General features: G+C 39.4%; 1 long non-coding RNA gene across 2 annotated transcripts in view; it reads left to right on the top strand.

The window, feature by feature from the left end:
• The window catches only part of LOC132000015 (uncharacterized), a 129,374-nt gene extending 106,847 nt beyond the window's left edge, over window positions 1-22,527 (top strand). Inside the window, exons 6-8 of one of the 2 annotated variants that reach the window (XR_009399154.1) lie at window positions 19,115-19,226; window positions 21,275-21,349; window positions 22,402-22,527. This is a non-coding gene — a long non-coding RNA (uncharacterized LOC132000015). The remainder of the gene's footprint in view (window positions 1-19,114; window positions 19,227-21,274; window positions 21,350-22,401) is intronic. The other variant, XR_009399153.1, reaches the window with a different exon arrangement.
• Window positions 22,528-24,869: the final 2,342 nt, after the last annotated feature.

Genomic DNA, 24,869 nt, shown 5'->3' with positions numbered 1-24,869 from the left:
CAGAGGCACAGAGATATTAAATAACTTCACACACAACCCAGCAAATGACAGAGCCAAAATTCAAACTCAGGCAGTCTGACTTCAAAGCCTGGGCTTTAAATCACCTTTAAGACCACCTTTCCCCACGAGGAGAAAAGGCTCAGGAATTAGGCTGGAGAGGAAGGAAGCCAAATCACGATGGGGTTTTGGGGCCCTCTGAGGATTTGAACTTTATTCTGTAGCTCCAGAATATAAATTGTTAAGAAAGAAAATTACTTTGCATGTTTGTTTTAGAAATACCATTATGGTTCTAGAACAGGGGATGGACTTGAGGGGAAGAGGGACCATCAGGGGACTTACTACAAAAAAACTAGAAAAGAAACAGTGAGGGTTGTGTGCAAGGGGTAGAATGAAAAGGAGCTTGTCTGAGAGAGAGGTAGGTGTTGAAAGTGACAATCCTGACAACTTTTGATGTGCAGGTGAGAAAAAGAGGGTTGAACGTGACCGGCCAGCTTTCTGGCCTGGTTCTTCTCACACGGGGAGACATTTTACTGGCACTGGGACCACTTGAGGAAGAGCACACACAGATGAGGAATGAGGGGACACAAGGTGTCAGGTGTAAGTTTTAAATGTGTGGATTTGGAGGTGTTTGCGGGATATTTAGTTGGGGATGACCAGTGAGTGATTATAAATTCAAATTTGGAGCTGGGGAGAGAAGTGCTGGAATAGAAATTTCTGTTCATCAGAGAAAACTTGGTAGTTGAAACTGAAGAAAAAAACAGGTGAGGCAAGAACTAGAGGAGAATGTGGTCCATTAACTTTTAAGGAGCACCTGAAAGAGGAGGCCTCGGAGAGAAGGAGGAAGGATGTTAGAAAGAGCAGGGACAATTGCTGCTTATCTCAACCCTCAAACACTCCCCTCTGATCAGGTGTTATCTGCACTTGGAAGGCCAACACCAGTGATCCTAAACATTGGAACCCAAGCACACTGTTACCGAGTATCCTCTCCTTTGTTATTGGCATCTTGAATCTGGTCTGTTTCTTTCCTCTGGGACTTGGGTCCCTGTAGATGTCCTGTTTTACGAGGCCATTTAGCCAGTATGTGACTTAAACTAATTATATCATCTCTCTGGGACTCACTTGCTCATTTGGAAAATATCAGATTAGGAATTTTCAAATTCCTTCTAGTAGCTGTAGAACCCTTTTCTCAAATAAGATCTTTCATGGAGCTTCACTGTTCAAACAAACAAAATAAATGTATAGTGGCTATGGTTGAGGTTGGATCATAGGTCACCAGACACTGTGATCTTACTTATCATGCTCTGTACCTCAACCAATGGTTTTTAGATCTAAGCTTAAGTCTTTGCATATAGACCCAAGTCCTATTAACTGACTTAAATAGAGGAAGTCTATTTTGGCTGATAATATTTGTGAATTTTGATAATGATGATGTTCTTTTGGGGCACTTTTGGTGGCCTGTCAATAGCCTTTTTGATGTCAATTTCATTTCTCATTTCTCCTTGTCCCTCAACTTTTCATTGTTGGCAAGCTCTGATTTTGTTTTATTGTTTTCCTCTGACTGCTTAAGGAAAGTAAACTTTATTCCAGCTCCAAGGGATAACTGATAATTGGTCTAATTGTGATGGTCTTAAACTCTTTTCCAGTGATTTCATTAGGAATGGGTAGGGCATGTATCTCAATCTTGGCCTATAGAATTGAGGGTGATTCTGCTGAGGAGTTTCAAGGAAAGGTTTTTCTCACTAATAAAAAGAGCTGAATGGAGGAAACACTCCTGTTGTTAGATGTTGTCATCCATCTGGGATATCTGAAAGGCTCTAGTCCTCTTATGGCCATAAGGGGATGGTCCCATTCATGCACATTGAGTTTGCAGAGCAGAGAGAAGAAAAGGAACAGGAGGCTGAAAATACTATTCTGAAGCTGAAATAATTGTCCAAAGCTGACCCAGAGCTGCCCTCTCTATGGCCTTCTACCTGTATGATATAATAAAGATTTGTATTGTTTAGACCTCTATTAGTTGGATCTTCCATTACTTGTAGCTAAAACAATTATAATGGGTTCACCTGCTCTTTTGGCATAAAGGTGATAATCTTCAAAACCTGTTCATTCTATTACACGTTCAATAAATATTAATTAAACATGTATGTGCCAAGCATTGCCTAGGTGTTGATGATACCACAGAAAAGAGCACAGATATGGAGCTGACATCTTGCAAAGATGTCAAAACAGAGAGAAGCTTAATGTGGCTGGAGCACAGAGACCAAATTATGCAGGGTGTTATAAGCCAAGTTGAGGATTTATAAATTTTATTTGAAGAGGGGTAGAAAGTTTGAAGAATTTAAAATGAAGGAGACATAATCAGATTTGTGTTTTTAAGAAGACATGCTGGCTTATGAATAGAAAACATACCACACAAAGTCTGGAGTAGACACAGGAAGGACATTTACTTACTGTGGTCCCTTGAGAGAGGAAGTTAGTTTGAACTAGGATAATAACCTTAGAAAAGGAGATTCATATTTCAAGTTGTAACTTAATGGAATCATTAGCTTGTCCTGATCAATTGGATCTGGGTGGTGAGGGGGAGATCATTGTCAAAGTTGGCTCCCAAGTTTCTGGCATTGCATGGAGAATGGTGTGTTTTTTGAGCTAGGGAATGCTGGAGAAGGAGCAGGCTGAGGTAGCCTAGGAGGTTGGAGTTCAGTTTTGGCCATGTTAAGCATGAGATAACTGTGAGACATTTAAGTGGTCCTTTTAAGGAGGAAGGTGGAGATGGAAGCCTGCATATTCAACAAGGTGTCTCTGAGGGGAGGAAGAATTTAAATAATTGGATATTCCACTAGTGATGATAGATTTATATAATCAAACTCTGTGCTTGACAGCCAAACACATGCTGCTGCCAGGTATCTGCTCAGAGGGTCCTTAATCAGCAGCTCTTTAACCATAAAGAGGAGCAAAATTAATAAGGAGCTGAGTCCAGCTCCTTCTAATAATGTGAACTAATCTGCATTTATATGTTATAGACACTATTGACGCAACCCTCAAAGTATGCCCCAAACTCTGCCTCTGTTGCCCATCTTCATTGGTACAGTCCTAATCTAGACCACTATGCACTATAGTATTTCATCTGGACCAGTGCCACAGGCTTCTGATATCTCTCTGTGAAGATGTCAGCAAGGCAGTTCGATTATGGTTTTGGGGTCAGGAAAGAATCTGGGGTTAATGAGGTAAATTTAGAGTCCTTGAAATGAGGTAGGAGTTAGACAAGCAATCAGGGCAGGGAATATTATAAGCATAAAGAGAAAATGCAAAAGCACAGAGAAATAAGCTAGTATTTGTTTAGGGAACTCAAAGTTAAAAGAGGAAACTGATGTTAAGTATAATTAGTCACTGAGATAAACACTTATATTGTGGAGAGCATTAGTAATCTGCTTAAGGTTATATAATTTTTTCTTTTAAAATAATATGGTACATGGTATGGGTTTGTCACACAATTCGTGTGGATTGGAGAGATTCATGCTTAGAAGTAAGGCTGATACAGGGCAAGTACATGGTCAGTCTCTTGTACTACACAAGGTATTGAGATTTTGTGCTGTAACTCAGTTTCCTTGAACCCTTATCAGAGGAGGCTTGGTTGATGATGAGAAAAACACATTAGTTCAGATTCAACAAATAATTATTAAGAAGACTATTGTATAAGCTCTGGGTCATACAAAGGGAGGTCAGACATGGCTCTGACCTTTGAGATGATCATCTGGGAGGGAAATGAGACATGCAAGCTCATAACTACATTACAAGAAGGAATGTGAAGCCAGACGGCTTTAAAAAGTCAGGGAATGTGGGCGCCTGGGTGGCTCAGTGGGTTAAGCCGCTGCCTTTGGCTCAAGTCATGATCTCGGGGTCCTGGGATCGAGTCCCACATCGGGCTCTCTCCTCGGCGGGGAGCCTGCTTCCCTTCCTCTCTTTCTGCCTGCCTCTCTGTCTACTTGTGATCGCTCTCTGTCAAGTAAATAAATAAAATCTTAAAAAAAAAAAAAAAAAAAAGTCAGGGAATGTGGGAAGTGAAGGTGTTCCAGGGAAGGCGGGTGAAGCCTGAAAGGGAAAGACAAAGCTTTTTTAAATTTGCAAGTGAGTTTGTTGTCTGTACAAAAGAAGAGGAAAGGACTGATGGCCCATGGCTCATGGTGGGTTCAGAAAGGGATGAAGACCAAAGCTCTGTGTCAATGTGTCACTTGAAGAAACCCAACAAATAACGATCCAGATTTAAGACAGATCAGTTAGAGTAGGGTTAACGAAGTTACCAAATAATATTTGGTCTTATAAAAGAATTTGCCATGGAATAAGGAAGCAGTGCTGTCTGCAAAGACAAGGGAGAATTTTGTTTAAAATGTTTTCTTTCTACGAGTCTCCAGCTCTCATACTGCACACATAGTCCATACAGCCACCAGCACTTTCTTCCCTTTGGTGCGTGGGGCGATGCTGCCATGGCTCATTTCCTGACCGTGTAACTGCTTCAACCCAATGGCAACTGGGGCACATGTAGAATAGAATAAAATCATAGGTAATGAAAAGACATTAATAGCCTGAGCAGGTAGTTGGGTGGCTCTTTGAGGGAAGCCGATCACTTTGCTTGATAGGATAAAGTCATTGTGATAATGTTGGTCAAAATCTGCCCAAGGGCAACCAACTGCTTTTATCTGCACTGCTGTGGGTTGGCAAACCATTAGACTGATTTTTGGGTTTGTTTGTTTGTTAATTCTCCCTTAAATCTGGATAATACATAAAGCAGCAAGCTTAAAATTAGAAAAATTTTTGGATTTGGTCTGAAATAATGGTAATATATTGCAAAGGAGAAGAAAAACCAAAATGGAGTTCCTCAAAGCTAGACCTTTTTTTTCTGGAAAAAAAAATGGGGAGATTCATAAGGCAAGACAAAAAAGTTCTATTTTGACAGTCTGCAATTCAAAACCAACAGGGGGAGAAAGAAATTCTAAAGATCTTAATACCCATTTAATAACAAGTTTGGTGTCTGTTTTAAACATTTGCAGAATTAAGACTTCCATTGTGAAGTTGTGTGTTTTTTGGGAGCCTGGCCCCTGTGACTATGAGTTTCATTGATTGGAGGTGCATTGTATCATGTGTGGACATGTGTGTGTTTAAAGCTCTTGCTAAATTGGATTTTTTTTTGTACCGATCTTACAGGAGGATTTGTGGAATCCTTTCCAGATATGATATTACATTATTGTAAAAGCTTTATTCCTCTTATCTTTGTGTGCAGAGGGTCAAAATGGATTGCATACAAGGATTAATACCAGCCTTCGGTGGAACAGAATAAACTGGGATGGATTGCACAAGACATTTTAACAAATGCTAGAGGTCCTGGCTTGCCTTTATCTTTTCCCTCTGAGATTTCAGAAAATGTTTCAAGAATATCATTTGGAGGAAAGCAGAAGTCAGAAATACAAAATTCCAGCAGAAACAAAGGCTGAACTTAGGTAAAACATCAATCTTAGTTTCATCAAACACTTAAATGGTTAAAAAAACAATAGTAGAAATATTCTTAGCTCTTCCTGCCTTGATGAAATAGGACACCCCAAGGCTCTACCGTATGCTCTGCTCTCTCCTGCCCTTCTCCAAGGAGCGTATTTCCCTTCTCTAGTTTTCTTTGTAACCTGCAAGTGAAGATCTGGCCAGTGTCCAGCCATACTTCTGAGCAGACCTCTCATCCTGGGGCTGTCCTACTGCCTGACATGTTTTTTAAAAATATTTCTTCTTAGTATTTTTTTTTAAAGATTTTATTTTATTTATTTATTTGACAGACAGAGATCACAAGTAGGCAGAGAGACAGGCAGAGAGGAGGAAGCAGGCCCCTTGCCGAGCAGAGAGCCCGACGTGGGGCTCGATCCCAGGAGCCTGAGATCATGACCTGAGCCGAAGGCAGAGGATTAACCCACTGAGCCACCCAGGCGCCCCTTTTCTTAGTATTTTTTTTAAAGATTTCACTCATTCATTTGACAGAGAGATCACAAGTAGGCAGAGCGGTAGGCAGAGAGAGAGGGGGAAGCAGGCTCCCCACTGAGCAGAGAGCCCTATGAGGGGCTCAATCCCAGGACCCTGAGATCATGACCTGAGCTGAAGGCAGAGGCTTTAACCCACTGAGCCACCCAGGCGCCCCTGCCTGACATGTTTTAAATGAAAGTTTTATGTGGCTGATATATAGACCAGTCCCTTTGTTACGGAATTGTTATCACTAAAGCTTTTGTGGGAAAGTATTAACTCAAGAGAGTATTAATAGCATGGTCTAGGATTAATCCTTTTTCTTCTCAAATGTTACAATTTAAGAAATGTATAGCCTGCCCTTGCCCCGGAGGACTAGCAAGAGCACCCCTTGCTACCTCCCTTTGAAAAGACAGATGTTTTCTATGCAATTAAAGTGTAAGTAAGTTATAATTAATTAAGGTGTCCATGAGAGACTTAAAAAAAACAAATCTGAAATTATAGTGAACAGCAGGTGACTTTTAATGTGGGTAGAACAGCTAACAAAGGTGAGAGTAATCTCTGCGTGGGAGCTGATGGGTGTAAGGGAAAGAAAAGAGAAGAAAATGGGCCTCTGTCCTGTTCTTCTGGATATTTAAGTCAAGAAAGCCAGAGAAACTGATCCATTATTGAGCAAAGCACACTAATAAATCCCAGAATATCAATGATATGCCCAAGCCAAGCCACAGGGAGCAGAGAGCCAAAGTGTTGTGCAAATTAAAGACGGGATTGAGTTTTCAGAGGATTGGGGCGGGTGGTGGGGGGAGCAGAGCCTGAGAAGCAGAGATGCAGGAAGTCTTCAGGGAATATCTATTGTTCAAGGTTTACTTGTTTATTTTTGTTCGGTTCATGGTATTCAACCATCATGCCTTGTTTTTTGGGTAGAAATCAAACCAAAGGGGTGGTGTTCTTTCTCTGACACAGAAATGGGAAGACAGTTAAGTGTGACTAGAAGGGAGAAGAGCAGCTTCTTTCCTACTCTCCCCCCCCACCCCCCAGTCCTGCCTCCCATTGGGGGAAGCCCCTGGGAGGATGAGCAAGTTGGCCCACTTCCTCTGCATGGGGGATGGTGGCCGGAAAAGTGTCTTCCTAATCTCAAAAGGCAGCTGCCTTACACTCAGCTCTAGATGCCTGCTTGTTAAGCATTTTCTTTTTTCTTTTCACTCTCTCTCTCTCTTTTTTTTTTTTTTTTTAGATTTTGTCTATTCATCTGACTGAGAGAGACACAGCAAGAGAGAGAACGCAAGCAGGGGGAGTGGGAGAGGAAGAAGCAGGCTTCCTGCAGAGCAGGGAGCCAGATGTGGGATTCCATCCCAGGCTCCTGCGATCATGACCTGAGCCAGAGGCAGGCGCTTAAGGGCTGAGCCACGCAGGCGCCCTTGTTAAGCATTTTCAAAGGGAATTCTAGAAGTGGTAGTGGAAAGCATTCTTAGAGAATCATCTCTGGAGCCACCATGACCTGGGTTTGACTCTTGCATCTGACAATATAAAATCTGTACAAATATGGACAAATTTTAAGACTTTTAAAAAAACGTTTGCCTCCATCTTTGGATTCGTATTGTACTAAACTACATAATACTTGTCAAGCAAGTGGCACTGGGCCTGATGCCTGATAGGTATGTGAAACATGGTATTTTCTATTAATGTCAGTGGATTGGGTCTCTGTAATGAAACCTTAAGATGAACTAAAGCTGAGGCCAGAAGACATAGGAAGAAGGCTCACCTATTTCTTCTCTCCTCTCCCTCTTTCTTTTTTTACCTTCCCTATCATCTATTCCGGCTCGGAGCGATCATCTATTCTGTGCTGAGGTGATGCAAGAGTTAGATCGGGAGATAATTCCAGGTGGCTAAGGAGTTACTAGCAGACAGAAAAGAGGAGCTCAACATGGGTGCTTAACAGCAGAGAGGAATTTCATTGGTTTTCTGGTCAAGGCAGCACTTCTGTGCTCACTTGGCTGACAAGGAGAGATGCTCCCCTCTTCCTGACCACATGCCAAGCCACCCTCATCCTTAGGGGCACCTCCTGGTAACTTTGTCTCCCCTGCATGGTGCTTGTCAAGGAGGGGCCTCCCACTGTTGTCATCACCGAGCTTGGTTGGATAAAGGTGGAGTGAGGAAGTGGTCCATCCTTGTTGTTGGGTCCTTGCTGCAACTCGCTGATGACAGGTTGGTCTGTGATTTAACATACAGAGCATATCAGGAGGGAAAATGTCTTCTCAGAGTCTATTTTCTGTCCATGGTGTGTGGCCCTCTTCTGTTCTCAGCTACCTTTTTTCTTTCTTTCTTTCTTTCTTTTTTTTTTTTGCCTCCCCTAGGCCCTGAATTCTACCCAGGGGTTTCTCATGGATTTTAGTCTTCTGAGTTCTGTTATTTTCTTCCCGGGCATCTGCACGGCTCAGTTCAGGGGTGAGAAAGCCAACACTCTGTGTGGGTCATCCTTTTCCCAGCTCTCTCTGGAAATATTCTTTTTTCATATCTTTAATTCTGCTTGGATGTTACTCAGCCCATGAGAGAGTTTAATGTTGTAATATTACAAATCAGATCTTCTGAATCTGAAGGAGTCTACTCAGTATTATGGAACCTTGGTTACACTGCTTAGTAAGTAAGAAGGGAGGGTGACTTTGAGTTCAGAGGAGACACTCCTTTACGTGCTCATCCCGTAGCTGGGACAGATGCTTTATAATTTCTTAGATGAATAATTTAAAAAATGGTTGTGAATTGTTCCACAGTGTAAGTTGAGAAAATGTCAGTGTCAGGCTTATCACTAAACTCTGTAAGATGGGCGCTAGCAGAATCATACAGTAGAGATATTATGTCTTTTATCATAAGATCACAATAAAGTATTCTAGGTTCAAATAGGATAAGAGCAGGGCACTTGGGTGGCTCAGTGATTTAAGCCTCTGCCTTCAGCTCAGGTTGTGATCTCAGGGTCCTGGGATTGAGCCCTGCATCGGGCTCTCTGCTCAGTGGGGAGCCTGTCCGGCCTCCCCATCCCCCGCCTGCCTCTCTTCCTACTTGTGCTCTCTCTCTGTCAAATAAATAAATAAATAATGATACTAATTTAAAAAATAGGATAAGAGCTAATAAGGGCCTTTATTGCAACATGCAAATAAGCTGTCTTGAATGGTGGCAGAGGTGAAGAATGTTGACCGTTTGGTTGATTTCCCTTCCTTTCTTGAGGGGAAGATTTGATCATCTAAAGACATTGTGTGAAAGAAAACATTGTAACTGCAAATCATGTCTTTACAAGAAACAATGAAAAACCTATTAAAATTGGCTTACTTGCTACATCAGCTTCTCTGTGCTGTGGAACTTCAAAATGTAATTACTGGGCTGAGCAAAGACAACGAATTAAAAAAAAAAAAAAGGCCCTACAACCAAGATAAGCACACTCCCCAGTGTTTCTTCGGTTATGTGTAATCCCCATGGCTTCCACACTATAAACAATCCTTTGCGTTTTCTAAAGTTTTATTAATATTACAGTAAATTAAATATCCTCAGAGAATGATTATTTTCTCGTAATGAGTAATAATAATTGTTCTGTGCTGACCTTCTATGGCTACATTTCTCCAAAGAATTGATGATCCCTGTATTTTTGTTATACTTTTTTGTTTATATTTGTGGTTTTTATTTTTATCCTAGGATATTTTAAATTGAGATTGTTACATATACCATATCTATGCCATTCAAGAGAATCTGTGAGACTAGAGAAAATAACATTAAACGTTAGCTGGACCATGGCTGTGCTGTCTTGGGCAGGTTAAGCAACATCTTGAATTTCCATTTCTTCATCTGTATAATAGGAATAATATACTTAATGCATGGAGTTTTTAGAAGGTTTAAAAGAGATTATGAATGTGAAAGTAGTTTTTAAAGCATGATGCAAAATATAGTTATTAGTTGTTCTAATTATTCGCAATAAGATAGTAATTACTATCATTTGAGAAACATGTTCCTATCATTTACTGAATACTCTGATTTTTAGAGCATTTCTGCCTGGACTCAACAGAATCTTGGTATCAAAATACATAGTGGTGAAAGTCCTTGTTTCTACTTTGAGCTTTCATAGTTAGATTCTTTTTCATTGCTCAGAGGTATATCTCACCAGTGCAGGGACTGAGGGAAACTTTGACACTACCCTACAGACCCCACGACCCATCCTTGTTAGATCAGTCTTTTAAGGTACACAGATCTATGAGAATATTTTTCTTCATAAGCACCAGCAATTCATGCCAATGGTTTGTTTACTTTTATGAGATTTATCCAATCTGGTTGATTGATTTGTCATCAAGACTCCAACTTGGGCTTTAGACCTTATGTCCACTGATAGTTTGGGAAACTTATTTTATCACATCCTTGGGTTCTGCATTCATGGTTTGTGTTCTTCAAGTGGCCCCCCATGGAGCATATTTGCTTTTACCTGTGGTCACTGTATAAAGCAAGCACACCAAAGACTTAATAGAGTCAGTTGTCTGCCTAGAAGGTTAAAGTTGCTTTACTCCTTGAATTTGTTTGCAAGACAAATGGACTTTCAAAGATGTCTGTACCAGTACCAGTTGTTTGCTTGCATTAGACTGACCTCCCCCAAGTTCAAGCAACCTTCAGGAAGCTTGTTCCATGAATTTTGTTGCAATGATTTAGGTTTGTGAACTCTAGAATTCTAACAATGCTTTTTAAGAAATGGTACAGGACCCATCTATCTGACATGGTTTAAGTCACTCCAAACCTGAGTGCGGTGAGATTCACAGTGTCCTAGACACAGTGCCTGGGCTAATAGTTCTGTGAATCTCTAAAGAATGTCATAATTAACTGGAAAATGAGATATTTCATGGCAGCTTCATACCCTTTCATAGCTTTCTTCTTTCTTCCATACCGTAACTTTGTATAACAGCTTCTCTCTTTGATCTGTATGTACAAAGTGTTTACATACAGAGAGATTCCATGTATTCCTTTTGAATTTAACAGGTCCTTATACTACAGGTTTCAAGTTGGTGGAATACAAATGTTTTAAATAAATGCCTTAAAGCAAAATGTCTCAAAGAGATAGTTTCCTAGGACAGAGATACCTCAAACTGAAACAATTCATTTTCACAAGAAGAGAGCCTGGGATTATTTCAACTTCAGATCATCTTACTTGGAATTCCTCAATCTTCTCTGTGGTTTTCCAGGCACTTGTTATATGTTCTTGCCTCTAGATATTCTTTGGTATCATTTCAAATATGAGTTGGTGGCCTTCTCACCTTTTGTGAAGTCAAATTATTGTAAACTCAATAGTGGCTTCCATTCTTCTTAGACAAAGTAACCTAGCAATACCTACTAGGTTCTAGGTACTATGCTAGAGGTATTACCAACATTATCTCATTTAATCTACAGAGAAATATTGTGAAGAAATGTGTTATTGTCCCTTTTATATGAATGAAAAACAGAAGGGCTCCCTGTTCAGTGGGGTGTCTGCTTCTCCCTCTACCCCTCTCCATTCTCCCTCCCTCTCTGCCTTCCCCCTGACCCCGCCACTGGTTCATGCTGTCTTAGGCTCTCTCTCTCTCAAATAAATAAATCTTCCAAAAAAAAAAGAGAAAGAAATAAATCATGAAGTTATAGTAAATTATGCCAGTGTGCATCAATCTAATGTGTGTGTGTGTTTAATTACAGTCTGTCTACTTGCAAGTAAAGATTTGAAGTATCTGGAGATCACAGTATGTCTCATGCCCACTGCTGTAGAACCCACACATGGACATGACATGATTGCCTCACATGACTTTGAGAACAGAGATCTCACCTTGGGGTGTTTCCTTCTGTTGACATCTAATGCAAGGGTATCACTGTTAATAAATACAAAATGAACTTAGAAAACTCTCAACTACCATGAAATTCGGTGCTGCCCTGCTGGTGTGACTTTTTAATCCCAATGTGACCTAAAGGACGCAAATTAATTAGCACATAGTTAGCATGAGATGAATCCAGTGGTTTAGTTATAGACAGCTTTAGAAAGTGGCACCCTTGGGGCGCTTGGGTGGCTCAGGTGTTAAGCATCTGCCTTCAGCTCGAGTCATGATCCTGGGGTCCTGGAATCAAGCCCCACATTGGGCTCCCTGCTTGGCAGGGAACCTGTTTCTCCCTCTCTTACTCTTCCTGCTTCTGTTCCCTCTCTTGCTATCTCTGTATGTCAAATAAATAAATAAAATCTTTAAAAAAATAATGAAACACTTAATAAAAATAAATAAAGTGGCACCCAGGGCCCAGTACTGGCAGTGGTCCACACTTCCTTTCTCTTGGAAGGAATAGGAATCATCAGTGCTGAACACTGGCAGGATTGGGTCTTTTCACGCTGACTCAGATTTTATATGGAAGAGAATTTTAATACCCCAGATAAACAGAGCCTTGGGAAATGGTGGATTTTTTATGGATCTAAATTAGTAAAATGACAAAATAACCTGGATAATATGTGGCGCTATAAAGTTATTAAGTATCTACCTTTGCTTGAATGAGGAGGAACTGATCATGTAAAGTGTAGTAATAAAAGTCTTATGTAGAGGAAATTGTAGATGTAGATAGTTGGGTAGATCCATTGATCCATAGAGCCATTGATCCATCCATTGATCAATTGATTGCTGCACCCAACTGTCCGTCCATGTGTAACATAGCACACGTTAAAGTAGATAATGAGGCTTAAGTAATTTTTTCTCCTGTGGTCAATTGTAACAGTAAAATGGAATCAGTAATGCTACTATCTGGGTAAGGAACTCAAGACATGCAATGACTCCAGTAAGGAATTATCCTGGCTTTAGCTTCTTTTGTGCTTATGTATCTTCATTAGCGAACAATGGTATCCATATCTTTACAACTATCAGAGAGTCAGGAATCAGAAACTGTACTTTAACTCTTATTTTCCCCACATGTAAAATGAAAGGGCAAATTAGATGATCTCAAAGATCCTTGTAAACATTACAGGATAAGTGGAAAGAATTGGTTTTTAAATTTGACTTGTGTTGGAATCCTGGCTTCATTCCTTTCTAGTTATATAATTCCTCTGTGCCTTAGCTTTTTTTCCCCCTGTAAAATGAGAGTGTAATATTATTTCATATGGTTAATGGGAATATTAAATTACAATAACAAAAAGAGCTTAGCACATTATAGATAAGCAAGGGATATTTTCCCTCACTTTTTAGGACTATAGGGACTGATTGAGATACTAAAAGTTAGCTATTATTCTTGCTCTTGATTTTAATGGTTCGGATGAAACTGTTAAAAACGTATGAGATTACTTGGGTCAATAGGCAGTTGCATTCCTATAAGCCATGGTTAGGAGAGAAATAACTCACACAGCTGCTGTGGAAATTAAATAAATGAGATATTTTAAAGTGATTTATTGATTCCTCCATATCTGTGTGCTGACATTGTGCTGGGTGTATACTGATGGGCAAACCCAGATGAGGCTCCTGCCATCAGGAGAGTGGGGAGACCATTATTATTCTAGGGAACACACTGAAGGAACACTATGTGGCCCCTTCTCTTGGGAGAATGGATCCCCACTGATTCCTAAGAAATACTGAGTATGGTAGGCTTCCCCTTCCTGGGTGGTGAATCAGGGGTAGTGCAAGTAAAGTGAAGTGCCTTTGATGCAGGAAACCGGAGTTCACACAAGGTTCTTTTCACCCCAGTTTATCACGAAGATACCTGTGAGCTGATAAAATAAAGTAGCCAAGAACTAAGAGATTTGGGGAGACTCTGCTTCCTTGTGGGCTGCCATGGTCTCTTTGCTTGTAGTGTCTTGTTTCTCTCTGTGACATTTTTGCCTCGTAGTGTTTGATTTCCATGACCTACCGTGGCCCTGACAATATATCATGGTTTGGTTTCAGCTTCTGCTCACCAGCCACTTCATTATCTTCTTAAGGCCTAATTAAATTTTCCAAAGGAGTCAACTTGGATTATCTCTCCTTTTTGCTCCAAGTCATACCAAAGTCCCTGACCAGTGTGGACACTGCTCCTGAGTTGGGTGCCCATTCTTCATCCTATCAGTTGTGGCCAGGGCTGCTGGACTGACTTTCAGCAGGAGTAGTGAATAGCAGAGGCCCTGGGTGGAGGGCGGGTGGGGGAGGGGGGGGTGTCCACTGTGATTTATCAAGACTCAGCATAGAGCTTGGATAAAATATTTGTTCAGATCATCTGATTTCTATACTCCCCAAACAGCCTTCTGTTAACTTGCATGTCTTTTCAGGCATCTACCTCACTTTGGGAACACCTACCTGACTTTGGAAACATTATGAATTGAATGGTTGTTGGAACATAATGGTCACTTTGTTGGAAATCAGTACATGGGTATTTGATCTGTAGTTTCATCTCTTGTTGGTCAGTGACCACCAATCTGGTTCACTTCATGTGTAATGACAAAACTAAATATGTAACACCTGTTAGAATGGCAAAAATTAAAAAAAAAAAAACCACAAGAAGCAACAAGTGTTGATAAGGATGTGGAGAAAAAAATGAATCCTTGTGCACTGATGGTGGGAATGCAAATTGATGCAGCCACTGTGGAAAACATTTTGGAGGCTCAAAAAGATATATGCACCCCTTTGTTTATTGCAGCATTATTTGCAATTGCCAAGATGTGAAAGCTACCCACGTATCCCTTAATAGATGCATGGCTGCAGAAGATGTGGTATATATACAATGGAATATTACTCAGCCATAAAAGGAAGGAAATCTTGCTATCTGTAACGTGGATGGACCTAGAGGGTATAATACTAAGTGAAATAAGTCAGAGAAAGACAAATACCATAATACTTCGCTCATATGTGGAATTTAAGAAACAAATGAACAAACAAACTGGAAAAGAAACAAACAAAAAAAACACACTCCAATGCAGAGAACAAACTGGTGGTTTCTAGAGGGGATTAAGAGTACACTTATCTTGATGATCACTAAGATATGTACAGGATTGTTGAATCATTATATTATATACTTGAAACTATATAACACTGTATGTTAGTAATAGTTGAATAAAAAAAATTTTAAAAAGAAGCACCAAATGTATAAAGTGGAAGACAACATGCTGGGATGGTAACTTCTCCAAGAACCAGATTCACTGCTGGAATCTTAAGTCTTTAACCTCCAGTATTAGAGAATGGGCACACAATTTCAGTTCAAATTTGAGAATTAATTTGTTGGTATATAATGCCCCAAATTATTTCCTTATAAAAAATAATACAGAATAGACAGATAAAATATAGAAAATAAAAATAGCCATAAAACTGTTCCTGAACAATAGCCAAATGTTTAAATTTTTAAGTACATCCCTCCCAAAAGGGGATAAGAAAGTGTGCAAAATATATGTAATGCTACATTTATAAAAATGGGATTATACTGTTCATACTTTTGTAGTTTATTCACCTTACAATATTTTTAAATTTTATTTCCATTTCTCTAAATGGTCTTCTACCATATATGTAATGACATCCTTCCATATAAACAAAACACATACCTCCTAAATTGTCGGGCAATTCATTGTTGTTACAGACAATATCACAGTGAACTATTTTAGCTAAATATCTGCCACTCTCCACAAGGACTCCTTTGGGGGCACCTAGTTAATTTGGTTGATGCCCTGCCCAGACTCCCTTTCCTAGACCAATGCATCTGTCCCCCAGCTGCTGCGTTTTTGACTGCTAATGACTCACAGCTGCTCCCTTTCACCAGCTAGATAACAGCTCCCAGATAATGGGAACCTACTTGTCAAGGTTACAACTCCAGGGCTGGAGGCAGCTGCAGTCTAAGATCAACTAAGACCATCCTTCTTGATTCCAGGTAGGGACGATTCTGCAGGGGCCATTTAGGCTCTTGCTTGACTCTTTTCTCCTCTAGAACTACAGTCTCATTTCCTTAAAGGTTTTCCTGAAGAGCACTTCCTCAATATATTATATGCACTAGAATCCAAGACTCTGGGGAATATGACTTGAGAAAATGATGAGGACCTATGTGGAACGTATAAAGAAGGGCATATGGAAAGGACCACTGATTTTTTGGAATGACATCTTTATTGAGAATGAAATTCACACACCGTACAATCCATCCTTTTAAAAGGAAAAGAAAAAAAAAAAAAACCCAAGGGTTCAAAAATATTCACAGGTATATGTGCCCAGCAAGACAATTTGAGAACATTTCCTCACCCTAGAAAGAAACCTCTTACACTTTAGCTGCAGCCATCCCTTCACCCCGGCCCCAGGCAAGCACCGATCTCTCTGCAGCCTCTGCAGCTTTGGCTTACTTGGATATGCCACATAGATGGAATGATATGATAGGTGGTCTTTTGTGACTGGCTTCTATCACTTCGCGTAATGTTTTCTCTTTTCAAGGTTCATCCACGTTCATATTAAAATTTCATCAGTTGCCCGGTATTGATCTTCATAGCTATGTTTTCTTCATTCTAATCCAGATTCATGCAGTGCATTTACACATTTAGGGTTGCTGTGATTTCTTGGCAAATCGATCTGTTTAACATTATGGAACGTTCCTCAAATTCATATATTTTAAAAAGTTATTATATATTGTTATTGAATTTAGAAGCTCCATATATTACTCTGGATGCAAGTTCTTTGTCAGAAACACGTCTTGCAAATGTTGTTTTCTAGCATATGGCTTGTCTATTCATTTTCTTGATAGTATTTTAATTTTATTTTTTTAAGACTTATTTACTTATTTGAGAGAGATTGAAATTGAGTGTGGGGAGGAGCAGAAGGAGAGGGACAAGTAGTCTCTGTGCTCACAGGGCTCAGTCTCAGGACCCTGAGATCATGACCTGAGCCAAAACCAAGATTCAGATGCTTAACCGAATGAGCCGCTGAGGTGCCCTGATAGTATCTTATTTTAAAGTTTTTATTTTAATTCCAGTTAACGGTCTTGATAGTATCTTTTGATGAGAATTACTTTTAACATGATAAAAGTAAAGACTTTTGCTTTATCATATATATTTTAGAAAGAGCTCATTGGTTTCTGCAAAATACCTGCTGGAATTATAATCGAAATTGTATTGAATATCTAGATCAATTTGGATATAATCGACATCTTAACAACATTATTTCTAATACCTGAACGTGATATCTTGCTCCATTTATTTAGGTCTTCCTTAATCTCAGCATTATTTTTGAAAAGATTTTATGCATGTATGTATCTTTTTAGAGCGCAAGGCAGGGAAGGGGCAAAAGGAGAGGGAGGGAAAGACTCTCCAGGAGACACTGTGTTGAGCATGGAGCCTGATAGGAAGCTCAGTCTCATGACCCTGAAATCACGACTGAGCCAAGTCCGTGGCTTAATTGACTGCGCCACCCAGGCACCCCAATCTCAGCCTTCTTTTAAGTTCTCCTTGTAGTATTTTGTTAAATACATTTCTAATTATTGATTTTTGGATGTTATTGTGATACTAAAAAAAATTTCCCAATGGTTTGCTGCTAGCATATTCATCTTATTTTTGTATATGGACACTCTACCCAGAAGCCTTACTGAATTCATTTAGGATCTAAGGATTTTTTACCTAACTAGTCATGTAATCTGTGAAGAGAGAATGTTTTACTTATTTCCTTCCAAACTTTATGCTTTGTATTTTCTTTTTATGTCTTTTTTCTCTGGTTAGGACCTTCATAAAATGTTGAATAGATGTGGTCAGAATGGACATCCTTGTCTTAGTCTTGAACTTGGAGAGAAAATATTCATTATTTTACAATGACATTCGATGTTAGATGTCTCGGGTTCCCCTCATTAAGTTAAAAAAGTTCCTTTCTGTTTCTACTTTTAGAAATTGCACATTTATTACATATATGGATGTTGAATTTTGTTAAATTCTCTTTTTTCCATCAAGTTAAATGAGCATATGGTTCTCTTCCTTTTTTCTTTTAGCATGATGAATTGTATCAGCTGATTTTGAATGTTAAAACAAACACATTTGGGGGGTAAATTGCACTGGGTCATACGGTATTTTCCTATGTTTTGCTGAATTTCATTTGCTCGTGTTTTCTTAAGGAATTTTGCCATTGTTTTCCTAAAGAATGTTGGGCTTGATAAAGCTAAGAAGGACAAATTAGAGGTCATAAATTTGAAACTAATGATTTCAAAAGCCATGAGGAAATTGTTGAAAGTTTTGACAACTTGTATGTATTTATACATAAAGAAAAACAAAGGCAAATTGTCATACAGATTAAATTCACACAGAATAAAACTACCACTTGAGGGCTTTTTCTTTATTGTCTGTCCTGGTAACAGAGATTTCTTTTATTAACAAGTTGTTCTTACTCTGTGCTTTTTGAATATTCTTAAATTACTTTGAAAAAAGGATTATTTATTTTTTAAAGTTAAATATATTAATAGCTATGGTTTCTTATTTTAAAATATTGCATGTAATTATTTCTTGTCTTTGGATATTAATAACTTATATGCTCTTATCATTTCTAAAAAGTCTTTGCCTTTCTCTAAATCAATCAAATTTATAATTAGATTATTAAGGTGACCTTTATGTTTGGATAATCTGTTGAGTTTTCTGGTATGGCCACCAGGAAACTCAGAGATTTCCTTCTCCTCTATATGTTTAAAAAAAAAAAAAAAGTGAATAGAAAGAATTATTTCTTGGTGTTCTCTATATTTTAATTAATTCAAAATGTTGTGAGAGTTCTTTTGTTTACCAAACATAGAATAAAAGAATGATACAGGGAATCAACTCAAAAGAAAATTTTGGTCTTCTTAGGCTATCTATGCTGATATAAATAGATCTTGGTGACCATATCTTTCATACTGAAAGAAACATCATGTTCATGTACAAAAACTGACAGTATTTACAGAATGTTTTATTTCTCAGTTTTAATACTCTTGCCAATCAGGGACAATCATAATATAGTTGTATGGGATAAATTAACAGCTTAGGGATTTGTCAATTTTCTCACCTTTCATAATATATCATCTTTCTCCCAGTATAATCAGTGCCTAAATCTTTACAAAATTGATTATGTGTTATAGCTTAGTGGAAGGTTCCATTCTCTTCCATTTAGTATTGTTAGTTATTATAATAAGTTAACAGATAATTTGTTTTTGTCATTCACAGGGGCTTCTCCTGCTTCTTTATATTCATCTAACTGCCTCTGAAGTAAGGTCAAGACCTGGAATGTGTCTTCTGGAAGGAACACCTAAAGAATCTGACTAAGGGACTGTAACAGGTGTTCTTTCTCTTTTCCCTCCCTTTTAAGATATTCACTCTTGGACAAACTATGACCATGTTGTGAGGAAGTTGGGCCATATAGGTGTTCTGGTCAGCATCTGCAGCTAGGGTCTCAGCCCAAGGCCAGCATTAACCACTGGGCAAGTGAATGAGCAAACCTTCAAATGATCCCAATCCCAGTCCTTCAAGTCATCTCAGCTAATGACCAGTAAAATGGAGATGAGTTGTCTTTACCAAGGCCTGTTCAGATTTCAGGTTCATGAGGAAACTAGGTATCATTTTGAGCCACTTCATTTTGGAATAATTTGTTATGCTATCATCATAGCTGGAATTGATTTTAGTTCTGGAGCACAGTAACTGGAACAGTTAATAATATAGGGGATACATTTATAGGTATCGCTGAAATCACCACCACCAACAGTGACTGGGAGTCAAGATTTCCAGAACTATTTGGGTTCAGAAGCAGAAAACAATAGCTACAGGTTGCTTTCTTCCCAGATCATTGACATAAGTCTCCCAGATTCCAAGAGCCAGTGCTCTTTGCACATTTTTATGTTTTATCCTCTTTTTTTTTTTTTAAATTATCATACCTTTGTAGAAAACTCTGTTCTTTAGTTACAGTACTCCCAAATTGTTTATCTTTGGCAAATATGAGATATGTGACCAATTTTTCAAATGCAGCAAAGTTATCCTGGGATTAGATATTTTCTACTGGGAATTTAAAATGAATCATCTGTAAGTTGATTGAAAGTTGGACATCTAGATAAAGAGCTGGGAATTAGAACTTTTGGATAGGGGCGCCTGGGTGGCTCAGTGGGTTTAGCTGTTGCCTTTGGCTCAGGTCATGATCCCAGGGTCCTGGGATCGAGCCCTGCATCGGGCTCTCCCCTCAGGAGGGAGCCTGCTTCCTCCTCCTCTCTCTCTGCCTGCTTGTCATCTCCCTCTGTCAAATAAATAAATAAAACCTTTAAAAAAAAAACAGAAAAAAACTTTTGGATAGATTTATCTTAATTTTCTCTTGTGGAGGAAAAGGGAGGATTTTTTCCCCTATATATTTATGTGACAGATTATAATCTTGTTCACAGTATATGAATGTAGAGTATACCTGTAGCAATCTTTGTCTTGTGTGGCTGGTTTATCACTTCTTTCATTCAGTGTTTTCACTGCATAAGAAATCTTTTGGTTGCAAGTGACAGAAAATATAATTCAAACTATTTTAAACAATCAAGGCAATGATAGGTTACCCTAACAGATAATCAGATCTAGAACTTAAGAATGCATGTGTTCCAGTCCAGTTGGAAGCTCTATCGACCCATTATAGCTCCAGGCTCTGCCTTCTAGGTACCAAATGGCTGTTTTAATTCTAGGTTTCCTAACCTAGAATTAGATTCTAATTTTAGAATTAGAATTCTACCAATTCTAGGTATTCGTTCATACCTAGAATTCATGATCTACCAACTAGGGTGAGAAAGAGAAAGCTTCTACTTCCCAGGAGTGTTTGATAAAATCCTTTTACATCTCTTTGGTTTTTAAGTAACGTGGTCATATTTATTTATTTATTTTTTAAAGATTTTTTTAAATTTATTTGACAGAGAGAGATCACAAGCAGGCAGAGAGGCAGGCAGAGAGGAGGAAGCAGGCTCCCTGCTGAGCAGAGAGCCCGATGCGGGACTCGATCCCAGGACTCTGAGATCATGACCTGAGCCGAAGGCAGCGGCTTAACCCACTGAGCCACCCAGGTGCCCCTTTGTGGTCATATTTAAACCAATCACTGTGGACAAAGTGATTGTGGATGCTAATTGACTTAAGCCTAGTAGACTCCTCTCCTGGAATTGGTAGTGCACTGGGGTCAAGGCCTCTGCACCATGTGACTGAGACTGGGAGATGGAGGCTGTCAAAGGGACTTCGGGGCTACCAAGGAGTACATTTTCAGAGAGGGAGCAAACAAATGTCTAGACATCTACTGAGTATTTACCCTATACCTGGCACTATAGTGCTAAATGCTCTTTGTGTGGCAGTCCTACTGGCTCTTTTCCTGTTTTACAGGTGGAATCTTGCTAAAAGAGAATGCAGGCAAGGTAGGAAGGGCATATTCTTGTATGCATGTGCATATTTATGTAGGTATGTATTATTTCTTTATTATTTGTCTGAGTCTGCTAAGAAAGACATGTTGTTAACATTATCCTGAGTATTGTTGAGAAGAAATAAGCTTGCTTGTAATTTAGAATAGAGTCTTTTTACTTCACTTTTGTTACCATGGGCAGCTGCCTTATGTTAGGTGTTTGCTCAGTTAAGTCCCTTAGGAAGCCACCTTTTCTTTAGTTAGGTGGTGCTGTTTCCTTCCATATGGAGTATAATTTAAGGGAGAATGGATTTCAAGCATGTCTCAAAGTGAGAAATTTTGAATGTGACATACAGGAAAATGTTTTTTATTATTATTACTTTTAATTTAAATTCAATTTGCCAATGTATAATACATCCTTGTTTTTTGGTGTAGTGTTCAGTAATTCATTAGTTGCGTGTAACATCCAGTGCTCATCATGTCACATAAAATATTTTTTAGATCTTGTAGGTGATCTTAGCTTTTTAATCCCTTATTTTATTTGAGCCTGATTTACCTCATTGCATATAAGACAAAGTGATTTGAGAAGATATTAATAGATTATAATGCTCTATTATGTTATAAATAAAAATCTCACTTTCTGGAAATTTTATTTTGAATACTCATTTCTGGATTGCATAGGTACTAAACTGAAGATATCATCGTTTCTTTGCTTCATTTTGGTCAATTTATATATATTTTGAATATAAAGCATAAAAGTAAACGTCATGCGGTATTAATCATTTTATAAGACAAGTACTCTTCTTTATATGATTATTCTTATAAGTATTTGGTAAGATATTTCTGAATACCTGGTTCATATTTTACAAAGGAAATTTAAGAAGCATCAATAATAAATCACAAAATAAATAGGAATCTTATCACTGACATTTTAATCTGTGGATCTTATGATAGCCTGAATTGTGTCCCCTCAAAACTCACACGTTGAAGTTATAACACCCAGTTCCTAAGAATATGACTGTGTGTACAGCTAGGCCCTTTGAAAAGGTGATGAAGTGAAATGAGGCTTTGTACGGTGGGCCCTCAAGTAATCAGACTGGTATCTACACAGAGACAACAGGGATGCCTGCACAGAGGAAACACCATGTGAAGATGTGACAGACAGGCACCCATCAGCAAGCCCAGTGGAGAGGCCTCAGGAGGAGCCAAACCTGCCGACTGACACCTTGATCTCGGATTGCCAGCCTCCAGAATTATGAGCAAATAAATTTCTGTTATTTAAGCTTCTCAGTCTGTGGTACTTTATTGTGGCAGCTCTAGCAAAGGATTATAATCTTCTATAAATGTGTGTGGAAAGCCAGGTCAGGGAGTAAGATGGGTTCATCGATGCCTCCTCATCATCTGACTAGAATCTGGCCCGGAGAAGGTGCACGGGAAGGGTTTGTGGAGTTGACATGAGTAAACACACACTGTCTTGATCGTGTCAGAGGCAGAGCAGCTGGCTGCCAGCCTGGCACTTTCTGGCTTCCACCTGAAATTTCCAGACTGTTGTTTGGTTCTTTCTAAGTGAAAGTGGTTGTTTTTGTTCTTTCTGATTATAAAGAAAGATGTAAAAACATACACATATAGAAACGCATGTTCACTGTAAAAATAATCTATTGATGGGCTAAAGTATGAAAAAGAAAGTAAAATTCACTGAGAATTACCCCTGTCAAAGTAACCACTATTTAAACTTTGATATATGTACATTTCTCAAGACGTTTTTGGGGGGAAGGCAGGGAGCCAGTATTGTTGTTAATTTCTCTCTCTCTCTGACAAGTACATGATATGATTATATAGTGTGTGTTGTTTTGTAAAATCCCTTTTCCATATAATTTGAATATCTTTCATACTAGAAAATAAATGTAGATTTATAGTAGCAATTTCTAGGGGGTGACTTATATTTCACTTAAGGAATGTGTAATAGCTTCTTTAAGTCTAGTCCCAACTATGGATAGTTAGCTTGTTTCTGGTGTTTTCCTCCCGTGAATAGAGCTGTGAGGATTTAGTCTTTTTGCTGTGGTTCTTATCTCATTTTCCCTCCTTCTACTTGCCAACTCTTTACTTGCCAAGGACAGGAAGCAAATAGAACATCATGCCATTCAACCCTTGTGGGGAATTGTGGAACTAGTAACGTAGAGGCAGAGGTCACGTAGACACCTTTAGAGGAAATCCTTGCAGAATTCCCTCACTTGGGAAATCTCCATCTGTTCTCCGGAACCCAAACCTCTCCGGCAAGCTCCAGACTTGGCACCGCACATCGCCTCCCTGACGTCTGCACCTTGGATATATTAACTTCAGAATGTCCACAACAGATTTCTCGCTCAGATCATGTCTTTCACGGACAGATCTTCCCCTTCTCAGGCAATAGTACCATTGTTCACCCAGGGGCTGACGTCCGGAACAGAGGGTGTTCCTGTCCTCACCTTCCACACCCATCCCACTGAGGAGTCTCTGCTGATTTTCTCTTCCAGCTCCCCTCCACCCTGCCCCCGTCCCTTCACCACTGTTCATTTTTGCAGCACACTCTTCCCTCTTGCCTGGATTGTGATATCAGCCTTCTTGCTGGGCTCACGCCCTCCTCTCCTGCTTCTTCCTGAGCCTGAGTGATCACACCACGCCCCACCTGTAAATGCCTCAGTGGCTCCCCTTTATACACTGCAAGGAAAAGTTCTAACTCCTTGCCTTTGTCTGCAAACCAAATGTGATTGCATTTCTTCATGTTCAACATCACTTTGCATCCCTCTTCCCCTTATTGCATTGCTCCAGCCCCACTTTATTATGGTTTCTATAAGGTCCCCCTCTTTTTTTTTTTTTCACCTGAGGCCTGGGACAAGAGCTGTTTTCTCTTCCCGGACTGCTCTTCCTTCTACCCTGTTGGGTTTAGCTCTTTCCCGTCCCCTAATCTGCTGCTTCAATGTGACCTCTACAGGGAGAGATTTTTCTGAGCATTTAATCTAAAGTGTGTTCCCCTCTACTTGATTCTTTTTAACTTAATTAACCTTTGACCTTTGGCAAGTTATTGATTTCTCTGTGTGTCAGTTTCACCATCTGTAATGTGGGGATAGATAATAGCTGTCTTGAAAGGTTTTTTTTTTTTAAAGGTTTTATTTTTGACAGAGAGAGATCACAAGTAAGCAGAGAGGCAGGCAGAGAGAGAGGGGGAAGCAGGCTCCCTGCTGAGCAGAGAGCCCAATGCGGGGCTTGATCCCAGGACCCTCAGATCATGACCCGAGCCAAAGGCAGAGGCTTAACCTACTGAGCCACCGAAATGCCCCATGTCTTGAAAGGTTTTGAGGGTTAGTGACTGCCTATGACAAATAGCTGCTGCAGGGCGTGGCATACAGCTGATACCCAAGCCCCATCCCCCAAGTCCCCTTTCCTAGCTTCTTTCTCCCATCCTCCTAGCGCATGATGCTGATTCTGGCCTATACTTGCATGGGCTATTGTAGGCTCTTCTTTCTCTCCTGATCTGGGCTGACTTCTTTAGCTTTCTGTTTTCTTTTTGGCCCATATCCTTTAAACAAAAAACTCTTTTAA

This window comes from Mustela nigripes, chromosome 13 (assembly GCF_022355385.1).
Source record: "Mustela nigripes isolate SB6536 chromosome 13, MUSNIG.SB6536, whole genome shotgun sequence".
In the NCBI taxonomy this organism is placed as follows: Eukaryota; Metazoa; Chordata; class Mammalia; order Carnivora; family Mustelidae; genus Mustela; species Mustela nigripes.
Note: the sequence above shows the minus strand (reverse complement) of the source record. Positions and strands in the feature narration are given on the sequence as shown.